Source organism: Tubulanus polymorphus, unplaced genomic scaffold, assembly GCF_964204645.1.
Source record: "Tubulanus polymorphus unplaced genomic scaffold, tnTubPoly1.2 scaffold_48, whole genome shotgun sequence".
In the NCBI taxonomy this organism is placed as follows: Eukaryota; Metazoa; Nemertea; class Palaeonemertea; order Tubulaniformes; family Tubulanidae; genus Tubulanus; species Tubulanus polymorphus.
This window is the reverse complement of record NW_027437454.1, coordinates 90,474-99,800: the sequence shown is the minus strand read 5'-3', so window position 1 is coordinate 99,800 and position 9,327 is coordinate 90,474. Positions and strand designations below refer to the sequence as shown.

General features: G+C 44.7%; 2 non-coding genes across 2 annotated transcripts; both read left to right on the top strand.

Annotated features, from left to right (window-relative positions):
* The first annotated feature begins 4,116 nt into the window (after positions 1-4,116).
* Positions 4,117-4,188, top strand: Trnad-guc (transfer RNA aspartic acid (anticodon GUC)). Its single transcript has one exon. It is a non-coding gene; the product is annotated as a tRNA-Asp (tRNA).
* A 4,256-nt stretch (positions 4,189-8,444) lies between these two features.
* Positions 8,445-8,517, top strand: Trnak-cuu (transfer RNA lysine (anticodon CUU)). The gene has a single exon. It is a non-coding gene; the product is annotated as a tRNA-Lys (tRNA).
* Positions 8,518-9,327: the final 810 nt, after the last annotated feature.

Below are 9,327 nucleotides of genomic sequence, written 5' to 3'. Positions count from 1 at the left end.
CGGAAACCAGTCACACGGCACCGACGTGCAGCAGCGGAGATTTGAAACGAATCGAATGTATTCGCGCCGTGTGTTGTCAGTTTTAACGGATGAATTATGAGGTTTGCGCCAAGTGATCACAAGGATTTAGCTTTCAGAAGTGTCGCCGATCTGCTTCAAGTCGTGTGCTGTCTGTGGCACTATGTGTACGGCAGAACCTGGATATATCATAGTCTATAATGTCCGTCATATTGCAAATAACCTCCCGCAAAACGACCTCCCATCAAAACGACCTCTCTTCTAAACTACCTCCCATCAAAACTACCTCCCTTCTAAACTACCTCCCTTCTAAACTACCTCCCATCGAAACGACCTCACTTATGAATAACCTCCCTTCTAAAAAACCCCCCTTGCAAACAACATCCCTTGTAAACAACTTCCCTTCAAAACAGCCTCCTTTAAAACGACCTCCCTTCTAAACGACCTCCCTTCTAAACGACCTCCCTTCTAAATTACCTCCTAACAAACAATATTCCCTAACAAAAAAATCCCTTGCCCTACGATGTTCAGGTATTCGAAGACGAAGAATTTTGTTCAAATGTCAAATCGCTTCTCGAATTCTAAAGAATGTTCGAGAATAACAACCACGAATTCATCCAAATCTCTGATTGGTCGTCAACTGACGATTAGCATATCAACCGTTATTTTTAAACCCTTGCCTTGAAAATGGAAAGAAAAAACACCAATTATTTCTCAAAATATTTCAAAGCGAAGCATCTTTTACCGTTTTGTTAGTCGAGAGAAATCCCGGCCCGATTCATCTCGGAAAATGTTTTTTTTTTAAATTGTTTTTTTTTCATCGCGTGTCCGCGGAGTTTTCATAGCCGCAGCAGCGGACTCGTATCGGCTGCGGCAAGCGAGCGAGCGAGCGTTCAAATTAACTATCCTAAAAGCTATAAGCAGATCAAACGCGATCGTTTTCCTTTGATATTTGTATAATTAGATTTGTAAGAATGCGCTCGGATGACGGCGGTGGCGGCAAACTAGGTATTTCCACTAGTATTTCCACATTGTACGCTTATGTATATCTTACGTTTGTTGATGAGATTAGCTTCACTCCTTCACGGTCAGTGACGTAGAAAATTGTGAATTGTGCCGTATCAACCCTGGACCGCATCAGGTTCTAGACAGTTTTCTGGTCAGGTAAGAGAGATCCTAGCTCGTATACCCTGGATACAAATACGTGGGATGGCTCCGATACTTTGATTGCATGCTCTAATGTTTTGGGGCTTGCTATAATTATCCAGGGCTGGATACTGTTTATATATTTTGGTTCCGGCTACAGTTAATCCGGGTTGGCTCCTAGACTTACTAAAACTCTGGGTCTGGCCGAGATAACAAGAGAAATCCCACAATAAGTTCAGCCAAAACGAGAAACTTGAATAGAAGAGTTATATATATTTGCGCAACGTTTCGGCTAAAGACTATTAGCCATCATCAGGCGTACTGAGTACAGGAGAATATTACAAGATATTTATACAAGACCAAAACAATAGAAGCAGAGTGAGTGATTAAAATATTGAAAGGGGAATAGATTAAAGTAATGACATAACAACTAGAAAACAATGCTAAAGTAAGCAAGGCAAACTAGGGGCAATGTAGATTAAAGTAATTAATAAACAAAGACACAAGCTAAAGTGATTAAAACGTGAGACTGCTTCCAATGATTTGTTGCCAGCTGCAATTACTTAGGACTGGCTTCAATTTCTTGGGGGCTGACTGCAACTTTTTGAATCCAACCTATGACAGGCTACGTATAAAAAGGCCCTGAGCCACAAAACACATTAAATCAAAGTCTAAATACGTTTAATTTCTTTATCGGATCAATTTACTTATCTAAGATTGATTTCTCCTTTTTTTCTAATCCTTTTTGTGACGCTGAATCTATTTTAGAATAAACTGATTCAATGAAGAAATTGAATTAGTTTATGAGTTAAGCTTGTTTAGAACTTGTATCAGCAACTGTGCCAGAACTGTGGTCCTGACACCGTGTAGCTGGCTCGAGCCCACCGTGTGACAAGCTTTAAACCGGGTCTAAACTCCTGGTATTTGTCTCAACGTAAAAACGTCTAGCTATAAGTGGAGTTGACCAAAGTTCTGTAGTTCCAACTCGGTGAAAGTGATCAAAGTCCCGTGGAACTGGTTCCAACTCGTTGGAAGTGATCAAAGTCCCGTGGAACTGGTTCCAACTCGCTGAAAGTGATCAAAGTCCCGTGGAACTGGTTCCAACTCGTTGGAAGTGATCAAAGTCCAGTGGAACTGGTTCCAACTCGCTGGAACTGATCAAAGTCCAGTGGAACTGGTTCCAACTCGCTGAAAGTGATCAAAGTCCCGTGGAACTGGTTCCAACTCGCTGGAACTGATCAAAGTCCAGTGGAACTGGTTCCAACTCGCTGGAACTGATCAAAGTCCAGTGGAACTGGTTCCAACTCGCTGGAACTGATCAAAGTCCAGTGGAACTGGTTCCAACTCGCTGGAACTGATCAAAGTCCAGTGGAACTGGTTCCAACTCGCTGGAACTGATCAAAGTCCAATGGAACTCAGCGGAACAGTAGGTATAATATACGTTTTCTCTGATAAGTTGTGTTCAATGTTGTAAAGTCTATTTGTCTCACTGACACTGTCTGTATACAGATATGTGATGCGCTGAGGAGAACAGATCTCCTCACATCGTGGATTATCAATTCACTAGTTACACCGTTCAGACGCGATCAGGCGTGGTGAACACTGTACGAATAATAGCGTGTGACGTGTGTGCGCGACTCAGCCGCGTGGAAGACAGTCCCATCTCTCTCAGTCTCTCTCTCCCTCCGTCTCCATCTCCCAACACTCTCCCTTCTCCCTACATCTCCCTCTCCCCATCTTCCTCTCCACTCTCTCCCCCTCTCTCTCTCTCTCTCAACCGCACCAACGAAATCAAACGAAATGGCGTTCGGTATTTTTGCACTGCGTGACCTTGAACTCTCGTTGCGTCGTCCTACGCGCGCGTCCTCGTTAACATTAAGATAATAAATCAAACAATATTAACTTGTCAACTTATCTGTCGGATAAGTCGGATTAACTGTCGACAATGTGTTAATTGACCTCGATAAAAACTGATGAAATAACTACTCACCGATTATATCGCGAGATAACGCGGTACTTCTGTGATATTTGTTTTAGAGAGGGAGAGAGAGAGGGAAATGAGAGAGGGAGAGGGAAAGAGAAAGGGAGAGGGGAGGGAGAGAGTGATGGAGAGAGAGGGAGAGAGGGAAATGAGAGAGGGAGAAGGGAGGGAAAGGGATAGAGAGAGGGAGAGGGGAGGGAGAGACAGGGAAAGAGAGAGGGAGAGAGAGGGGAGGGTGGAGAGAGAGAGGAAGGGAGAGGGAGAGGGGAGGGAGAGAGGGAGAGAGAGAGAGAGAGGGAGAGGGAGAGAGGGAGAGAGGGAGAGAGGGAGAGAGGGAAATGAGAGATAGAGGGAATGAGAGAGAGAGACTAGAGTCAGAGGCAGATGTGTACGCAGTGACCCTATGTCTGGAGTCCGGATAGAAATATGAATAGACACAGAGTGTAGATTGAATGCACGAATGAATGGATTAGCGAAGATAAGATGATTTAAGCGTGAAAAGTGACATCATGACATTAATGTAATTGTAGTACGGTAAAACAGATGGCATTGACCTTTAAATAGCTGTGTCTCGCGCATGCGCGTACGGAACTGACGTCATAAAATGACCGTTAATTCGGGCTCTCGGTTTTATGGGCGTAGATTCGGTGAATAAAACACCGCGGGTCAGTGTGGAGACGTACGACCCGAGCGCCGCGACTATCAATCATACAACCCTCACGGGTAGAGTGCTCTAGATAAGGGCCATAAATATATCTCTCGACAAAGAAAATAAAAAAACGATTTCGTTATAAGAAATGAATTTCCATCGAAATATTTTCGAAAGTGAAAATATCGGTGCAGCACAGCTCGTCAAACCAGCGCCCGTTATTTCTTGAAGTGCAGCGGGTTCTCTATTATAACTCCCACTATAAGAATAGCGATCGTGACATGTTGGTCATCAACGAAAAGCCAAACTCGTCGGACATCGATCCTCGGTAGTATAGTGGTGAGTATCCGCGCCTGTCACGTACGAGACCCGGGTTCGATTCCCGGCCGGGGAGATATTTTTTAGCGCACTAAAAACCATTTTCACGAGTATAAAACCGAGTACTATAAAACTGAAAATTTGGGTTTTTAATTAATTTTGATGGTTTTGATTATTAACAAACTTTTTTGATCCTCTGATTGTGGGACTTATATTCTACCCGTCTGTCGCGATTCATTGCGTAGTTTTACCACGTCACAAAGTTCAGTTGATGACGAGACACTAGAAAAAACATTCAAATCATTGCCAGAAATCGTCTGCACGAAGTAAAGTTGCTGCCGCTGCTGTCGCTGCCGCTGCCGCTGCTGCTGCTGCCGCTGCCGCTGCTGTTATTCAAAATAACGTTGATAAGTTAAAAACAGGCTTCCATTCACTCGTGACGCTTATCAATAGCGGAAAAAAAGAACGAAATAGAGATAGGAAAAACAGAGCGAGAGCTAGAGATAAGAGATAAGAGATAAGAGTTCGGATAAGGTAAGCAGGAAACGTTGATGACAATAATATGGCCGCGAGGAATGAGTATTCGAACTGATCGACCTAAACCGACAACACGCGCGACGCTTATGTCAATATTAGCAATCAACAATTCCCACTGATCGTCGCGCTACTCTCAGCAAATATTACTCACAGAATATATTCGACTTGAAAGGAGGTATTTGGTCAGCGAGGGACAGTTAAAGACTTTTTGGCAGCAAGGGACAGTAAGGGAGTTTTGGGCAGCAAGAGACAGTTAGGGAGTTTTGGGCAGCAAGGGACAGTTAGGGAGTTTCGGCAGCGAGGGAAATTAAGAATACAAATTTGGACGGTAAAAGATAGACAGTTTAAGGAGATTTGGACAGCAAGGGACACGGTGATTTAGGCAGCGAGGGACAATTGGTGCAGATAGACAATTTAAGGAGATTTGGACAGCAAAGGACACGGAGGCAATGGGCAGTTAAAAGGTTCAAGACAATCGTCCCTGTACATGCCCAAAACATTAGAGATGACCGAGTTAGTTTAATTAGATTCCTCGGTGATAATTCATCAAAATAAAATTTACATTCTCGGTGGAAAATTGAAATTTCTAGATTTTCGAATCAACATCCAGTTGGATTCTAGGTTTCGGTTCGAAAAGGGCAAGAATTCGATATATTTTTTTTTCATGGTCTCCGCTGACGGATATTTACAAATAAACGCGAAATAGAAGCTGCATTCCATGCAATCTTTCTCTTCGCTCTTGACACTCGGCAAGAAAGCGAATCAATAACTACTTTACCGAACGATTGGAATTGTGTTGACCTTTCATCTCTCCCCTCTCTATCTATCCCTCCCCTCCCTCCTTCTCTCCCCTCTCACTTCTCTCTGTCTCATCAAGCAAACCATCTCCCTCCCTCTCCCTTCTTCTGTCACACTCTCTCTATTTCCCTCTCTCCCTCTCTCCAACCCCATTTCTATTTCCCTATCGCTTGGGTCGATCTGTGCACATTCGCCTGCGGGTATCCCCCCACCGATAAACGAGACCTCCCCGAAATACTGTCTCCCGGCGGCTCAAATATCCTCGATGCGAATAATCCATACACTGTTCGTGATTAGAAGATATTGTTTTTTTCCCTTTCCGTTTCGAAAGAGAGCGAGTGAGAGTGAGCAGGCAGGAATCAGCAGGAACTAGCAGGAACCAGCAGGAACTAGCAGGAACCAGCAGGAACTAGCAGGAATCAGCAGTAACTAGCGGGAACCAGCAGTAACTAGCAGGAATCAGCAGGAACTAGCAGGAACCAGCAGGAACTAGCAGTAACTAGCGGGAACCAGCAGTAACTAGCGGGAACCAGCAGTAACTAGCGGGAACCAGCAGTAACTAGCATGAACCAGCAGTAACTAGCGGGAACCAGCAGTAACTAGCGGGAACCAGCAGTAACTAGCGGGAACCAGCAGTAACTAGCGGGAAACAGCAGTAACTAGCGGGAACCAGCAGTAACTAGCGGGAACCAGCAGTAACTAGCAGGAACCAGCAGTAACTAGCAGGAACCAGCAGTTGTTTGGGTTTAATTCCTCTCTGGACCCAGTTCCACAGTTGTGTGGGTTTCATTTGAATCTGCAGTCATCTGTTTTACCCTTTTAAATACCATCAACACGATTCCAAACGCTCGGAATTCTAAACGAACGGAAATCGATGAGGAAAAATTAATCAGTTTTTATTTCCTTTTTTGCAGCGATAACAAACAAAAATCGTTCCTCGATATTTTTTCAATGCAATAACGATCTGCGTTCTTCTTTTTTTCACCGAGTCGACATCGAGTCGGTAAAAATTAAATATAGAATGTCATCGTGTTTTCTAGAAAGTGTTTGCCCTCATGAAGGGAATTAAACATCACAGGGTTCACTAAACGAGTGAGTGAGGACGGGTTTTTTGCGTAAACACGACGTAAAATGGGCGCGACCTTACAGCGCGAACTGGATCAATTTACAGTTTATTAACGGTAATATCAAGGGTCATCGGGTCCCTCGTTAATCCTGGTGCTAGCTGACACCCAGTCTTTCACTGGCCTCTCATCGATCCAGCCAGCCAGCCAGCCAGCCAGCCAGCCAGCCAGCCAGCCAGCCAGCCAGCCAGCCAGCCAGCCAGCCAGCCAGCCAGCCAGCCATCCCTTTCATATTGCGTAAGTTTTATGAATAAAAATCAGACATCGTCTGCGTCGCGAATCTAGTATTTTTTCTTTACGGCGGTTTAATCTGCGCGCGCACGCGGCCATTGATAAAACGAAGATAAATGATAGTTTGTGTCGAATGATGGATGGCTCCGAGTCTCGCAGTCAGCGGCGTTGTTATGGTCGTTTCCCTGTAGCTGACAGGACAGGACACAATGTCCGTTGACAACAGTGATTCAAGACGCCGTAATACGTGAGTGGAATCGCGGCACAACTCGAGCTCACTCGTTTACAAGGCGCTGTCTTATTATCGTCCCTATTCCGAATAGCCGTGTTCACGGTTTTCTGAGAGCAGAATATAGTAACCATTCATGAAACTCTCTCCGAGTACGAGTTGTAAAGTCGATCCCTGCACAATAAGAATAGAAATCAGCCCGATAAGTCCGTGAGTCCGTCAATTTTAACCATTGATGCAACGACTTTGGGTCCGTGTTGTAAGAGGACAACACGAAGAAATAAAAAAAACCTTTTTACTTACTGATTTAACTGTTACCGCAGTTGGATCGAACACCGACCAGGGTGGTAAAGACCGACAACTACCTCCACAACTAGCGGAATCTATTCCCTTCCATCCTCTCTGTACATCTCGCTATTTCCTTCTCGTTAAAGAGCCTTTAGTTTATACGCCAATTGGGTCCTAGGATCGCGAAGAGTATCCACAGTGGATACAATCACTTCCAGGAATGGGGAATTTCTTTCCTCATACCCTCTCTATATCAATCGCTTTACTAGGAGCCTTACTATCTGCGTATCACGGAGAGTTGGTAGTGTCGTAGAGCACTGTGCATACAACCACGTCCACGGGACTGCATTTGGATCCCTTCGACATCTCTTCCTTCCTTCACCAAGAGCCTTCCTGCCAGCAGCGAGTGTACCACATAGTTGGGCACACCGGAATCGTAGAGCAGTGGCAGTCACAGGGGTTTGGCGATGGGCTTGGATTTTATTTCCAGGTTGTTGATAATCTCGCGAGAATGGCGCTAAATATGAACTGCGAATAAATTCAAAATATCACGGAAATACCTTATGTTTATATTGTTTATTTATCCGCTATAAAGTTCTGATAAACAATTGGTCGTTAAGAATCATTATCGGACGGTCGTGACGCTTTACTATATAAAATCACAAGGGATGAAACGCCTTCAAGTCGTGAGATTATCAACAACCCGGAAATAAAATCCAAGCCCATCGCCAAACACCTGTGGTGGCAGTACCATGGATACAAACACCTCCGGGACTGAGGGAATTCCTTCCCTCACTATGGCCGTCACTTCAGAACGTTAATGTATCGATGGAATGTATGTTGGGTTCCCGCGGAAGATCTTCACCGGACCGAAGCGAGGGTCCCGGGGAACGCGTGGATATCTCAGTTGGCTCTGCGCGTTCTAATATCACGATCTTCCCCGCGACCCGCATTGAAGGCGCCCGGGGAACGTCGCAAACACAGAAACACAATTTAATTATACAATTAACAGACGCCGCCGTAATTAACAATTAACATCATGTACGAAGGCCGTATGACGCGTTTAAACGTCATGTGAAATATCAATTAATAATGTCGTACACGACACAAATGTCACAGATCACCGCCCGGCTAGCTCAGTCGGTAGAGCATGGGACTCTTAATCCCAGGGTCGTGGGTTCGAGCCCCACGTTGGGCGAACCTTTTCGTTTTTATACTTCAAACTCATTTCGGTTTTGATACAAGATCTGCCTAGTTCATTTTGGTTCTATAACCAATCTAACAACTTATAAAAGACCATTCTAAGCTCATCTTAGTTCTATAATCACAATTTAGGACCAGTCTAAGCTCATTCCGGACTGTGAAAATGGTCATTGTATTTTAGAGACGCGTCTAGGCCGAGTTGTTAAAGCCAGGTAGTGATTTCTATCGGAGATTGGGAGAAGTCGGAGAGGTTTAACGAGTTTGTCGATACTAAGTATTAAATACGGTATACGATACCGCGCACACATGTGCGCGCGCGCACAATGTCGTCTCGATGTACAACGAAACTTATCGACTATCGTTAATCGATAGCCTACCGCGGCAGGTGAGTTTATTCAAGTGTACTACGAGTACTCATCATCGTCGTTGTCGAGAAGAGAGAAAGAGAGAAAGAGAGGGGGGAGAAAAACCTCTCCCTGCTGCCGAGAACGGAACGGAACTTATATATATCAATTAGAGCGCATTGTGGCCGTCTGTTGATGATAGAAATAACACGTGACACAACAATAGTCTCCCCGCCGACGATTGACACCGGAAACACGTGGTGTCACCCGCAGTAACAGTTTATTATGATCGGTTCGCCCGAACTTTCCAATAACGGTTGCGACCCCTAGCGTCAACAACAGACACATTGGTTCTTACTTCAGCGTCGAGGTGCCCTAGCGATTGGAATAGACAAATGGGCGACTAGAATGAACACTAACCATAAAGCTGTGGCGACACCTAGCGACTACAACAGACATGA